We start from the raw sequence: 4,793 nt of genomic DNA, 5'->3' as shown, positions 1-4,793 counted from the left end.
AATGAAGACTCACTTGTGAATTTACCTTCTTGAGATCCAACAGAAATATAATCTTCAGAAGACAATCCAGAACTTTCCATATGACCCTCAGTATTTGTTGACATTCGAGCTTCTGTACTCTGTGTTTTTGGGCCTACACTTTTTATGCTGGTTGGTAAAACAACTGTGCTCATTCTTGGAGCTTTAGTAGTGGTGATTCTTGGTGCTGCCCAAGTAAAAGTATCCTGTTTAAATCCAGAACCCTCATATCCAGTTGATACATCTTCTAGAGAGAATGATCCTGACATTTCGGACAAAGAATCGTCAAATCCAGTAATTTTGTCTTTTTCAGAGGATGATCCTGACTTTTCAAATGAAGGTTCACTTGTGAAATTACGTTCTTGAGATCCAACGTAAATATCTTGTTCAGAAGAAGATCCAGAACCTTTTGTATGTGCCTCAGTATTTGTTGACATTGGATCTTCCCTGATAGATTTTTTGGTGGATCCACTTGTGGTTGTTAAAAGAACTGTGCTCATCGTTTCTTCTCTAATAGTGATAGTTGCTGATGCTGGACTGGTAAAAGTAACTTGTTGTGATCCAGAACCCTCATATCCAGCAGTTGTGTCTTCTTGAGAGGATAATCCTGACACTTCAAATGAAGTTTTATTAGTGATTTTACTTTCTTGAGATTCAACAGGAATGTATTCTTCAGAAGACGATCCAGAACTTTCCATATGAGCTTCATAATTTGTTGACATTGTTTCTTTTGTGCTCGATATTGTTGGGGCTGCACTGGGGTATGTTGTGTGTTTAGACTCTGTGAAGTAGAAAATAATATAGTTTGAAACAGTCCCACTTTTATTCGTCTTACTAAACTCGTCTTACTCTTGACACAGGACAACGTTGACAAAATAAAATCCTATTTTAAGCACATTATGCCCTTTATATAGGAGTGCATGTTACAATTTTGTCAGATTGTTGCATCATTTCTTTTTAAACCCTGTTCAAAGAACAATTAACTCTGTTCTTTTATTTAACAATATTTAGTTGTTGTCCCTAACGATTCATTGCATTACTGTCTAACAAATAATGATAAAAAATTTGTCAAAAACCCCATTTTCATCTTCTCCCAATGCTCATGTCACTCACACTGCCCTAGTGCCAAACCACACCACTCTTCATAGTGCCAATTTATAAAATTGACCTTATGAGTGAGACCAGGAACATGATTTTTTTTGAGGAACCAAACACACACTGAAGTCCTGTGCTGTGGCCAGGGTTATGAGATAAGCCTGGCGGCTTATGAATAAAATTGATATTTTTATGGATAGACCACAAAAAAGAGAAAAAACAAGGCACAGATATGGCAAGGAGATAAACATTTTATCATCTTGTTAATTTAAGACTTTTAAGTCGGTCTCTAATAACAAAGGAACAAGATATACTTTAAAATAAAGGTAATAAAATACTATTAGTTTTAAATTTGGATTCAGTACAGCACCAGTGTGAGAAGTCAAAATACTATGACTACTGTATTTTTCGGACTATACGTCGCTCCGGAGTATAAGTCGAATTAGCCAAAAAATGCATAATAAAGAAGAAAAAAACATATATAAGTCGCACTGGACTATAAGTCGCATTTTTGGGGGAAATTTATTTAATAAAAATCAGGACCAAAAACAAACATTTCATCTTTAAACGTCAACTCATAATAAAAGCCATACAATAGAGAACAGGCATATGGTATGCTAACGTAACACATTGATGGTAAACTGAATACGTGTCTGGTATGTTAACGTAACGTACCGTATGAACAGTCATTTAGATAATTATAGCATAAAGAACATGCTAACAGGTTTACCAGACTCTCCATCTCACTCCAAATCACTAAATCCATTGAACTCGTCATCCTCCGTGTCACTTCTGAACAACTCCGCTAACTCCGGAGGTAGACGAAGCGCCACTTCCTCTTCTGCGTGGCTGACGTCAGACTCGGCATCAGTTTCAATTATTCCGGCCTTTCTGAGCAGTCTATGATTTTCTTTTTGGGGGCATTTTTGTTCAGTCCTTCTCAGTTGTCTTTATGTTGAAATTTTAAATTTTCAGTGGTACAGGGGTAGCAGGTGCTGGTACACACGCCTACAGTGCCCTCTTGCGGTTGTCAGTGTGAAAATAACGAACGTGAAACTATGTTCGTTATTATTATAACGAATATAATTATTATGTGTAAAAATTTCACATATAAGTCGATCTGGAGTATAAGTCACCCCCCTGGCCAAACTATGAAAAAAAGTGCGACTTATAGTCCGGAAAATACGGTACACGCCACAGTACCCTGGATACTATCAGAATATCCCAGTGAGAGTGTCTTTGTTTATTCAGGATACTGAAATCAGGATACTGCGTATACACGGAAACACAGAAAACCAAGATACTCAGATAACCGGGATACTCGTGCATGTAAACATGGTGACTCAAGAAAAAAATAGTAAATGGATTTTAAACAACACATTTTCAGGAGTCTGTGATCAATATGAGCGTTCATGGTCCTGTTTAGGTGTTTGATTTTCAGGTGACAGTGGCTAAGTGAAAAACTGTTGACTAATGCTAACTAGCGTGTGACCGTAGTGTTATTAGAGGGACTTGTTTAACAGGACAAATCCACTCTCCTGTCGACACTTTTCAGTTGTAGATAAATGTGAATATGGGCTGACCCACTGCCAAAGAAAATGTACCTGTTACAGCTAAAGCAACTACAATCTGACACAGTAACTTGTTAGCTTCTGTTGCTATGAGGAGGCCTAAAATGTTTTGATTGTTTTATGTTTTCTTTTATGGTATAAGTTGAAATCAGGCTTGTAGGTAACAAATTAGATTTGTATATTTACTTCTGCTAACACGCTAACTACCCCACACTCGGGCAAAGTTGCATATTAGGAATTCTGACCGCGAGTATCAATCCGGAGCAAGGTGCTGAAGGTAACGCCCCTTCCCGCCCGCATTGATGGTTAATTAAATGTTTCAACTGACAGAAAAACGCCTCGCCTAGTGTGGATAGTAAATGCCAAAGTTAAATCTGTCAACTGGACAAAACGTTGTAGGAGTGAAGTCGTTTCGCTGCACATCCAAGCCACTTCTTCAGTTCTGGTCTGATTACGGGTGGACACTGCCTTATATCTGTCTGAAGGGAGGAGCAAACTACATTGAAATTGTAAACAGCTCTCAGCTAGTCTTACTTAGCGTAATCTTTCAGCCTTTTAATGGGTCTACTGGCTCGCTATTGTTCTCTTTGTTGGAGGGAGAAATGTTGCGTAGAAATGATGACAGTTGATGAAATAGGTAGAGTTATTCCTCACTGCTACTTCCTGTATTTTACAACTTCTACTCTCTACTTTCCTTCACAAACTACCACTTAACTGATAGAAAATTATGAGAAATATTGACTGCAGGTACTATCCAAACTCCATACCAGGTAATAATTAGAAAAATCACTCAAATGTCAAATGCAAATGCTGAACTTAACCTTTCAGAAGAAGGCAAGTTCTATTTATTTTTAGCTTTCTTTTGAGTCCAAACGTAGCACCCTAACATATTCTCACATTACAATGTTATTATTGGCACATACTAGTTCTAAATCACATTCTTATCACGTCAGCTCGAGGGAAACCAGTGGAAAATCATCCACGCCACAGGTTCTAAGCACAAGTAGAAGATCCATTATGTAAAGAAACAGCAGACATACTGGTCTCAAACGAGGACCCACCACTTCCATGGTCCCCCTTCCCAGGAATGTGCCATTTTCCACTTCCAGAGGACTCTGAATGAGAAGAAAAACAGTTACTTCAATGTATAGTAGCAGTAGGAAGTCCAAAAGGTGTGACGCAAATGTCTAAACAAAGCAGGACTACGGCATTGGCTTTGAGGTTATGATGGAAATGGCAATACGCGCACGTAATTTTACGCGCGGATCTTTATATCCAGTCTCGTGTTTTTACGCGGAGAAGTGACGGAACAGATTTCACTTTCCTGCAGCAGATTGGACATGGAGGCTCTAACTTCCTTTGTGGACATAATTTCTTGACTGGATTATATTCTCTGGACCTTTACCGAACGAATGAGACTGTGTTTGTGTGAATATGTTGATGTTTGACAGAACCAGAGCGCTCAATGGTAAGTGAAGTCCAGATTCACATTTCTGACTTCTCTGTAAAAACGGCTTTCCTGTCAGCACTGTGGTGATTAGAGGTGTAAATGGTTTACATATTCAGAAAGATGAATGCCGTAGCTTTCATTTGATGTGTAGATTGTTTGTGTGGGTGACGCAGAAATACACGTACATTGCTGTAACGTGTAACGCGGGCGGGCCGTCGGAACGCTAAGTGGTTAAGTTGTCGGCGCTCAAGTGACGGAAATGTAACCGAGAGAATCCGGTAATTTTCCAAATAAACGATTGTTCAGACTCAGATAATAAATACAACAGAAATAATTAATTATTTCTTGGACGGCCCGCGGCCTGGTACCAATTGATCCACGGACCGGTACCGGTCCGCGGCCCGGTGGTTGGGGACCACTGATCTAGTGTATTGATTTTCTTACAATCTGTGATATCTAATAAAACCGAGATAGAACATGGATTAAATGGACATTTTGTGAGTGCAGCAAGAGACAATTCTGATTGAAAATAATGTAAAAATAAGGCCAGAAAATTGTGTTTACATTGACATATAGTTATTTATGGTCCTCCTGATAAAGAGTGAACTGTACCTGTGTCTGTCAGAGCATTTTTTCTCACAATTAAAACAAATTTGACA

This window comes from Periophthalmus magnuspinnatus, chromosome 4 (assembly GCF_009829125.3).
Source record: "Periophthalmus magnuspinnatus isolate fPerMag1 chromosome 4, fPerMag1.2.pri, whole genome shotgun sequence".
Classification (NCBI taxonomy): Eukaryota; Metazoa; Chordata; class Actinopteri; order Gobiiformes; family Gobiidae; genus Periophthalmus; species Periophthalmus magnuspinnatus.
The sequence above is the reverse complement of the archived record's forward strand: the minus strand, read 5'-3'. Positions refer to the sequence as shown.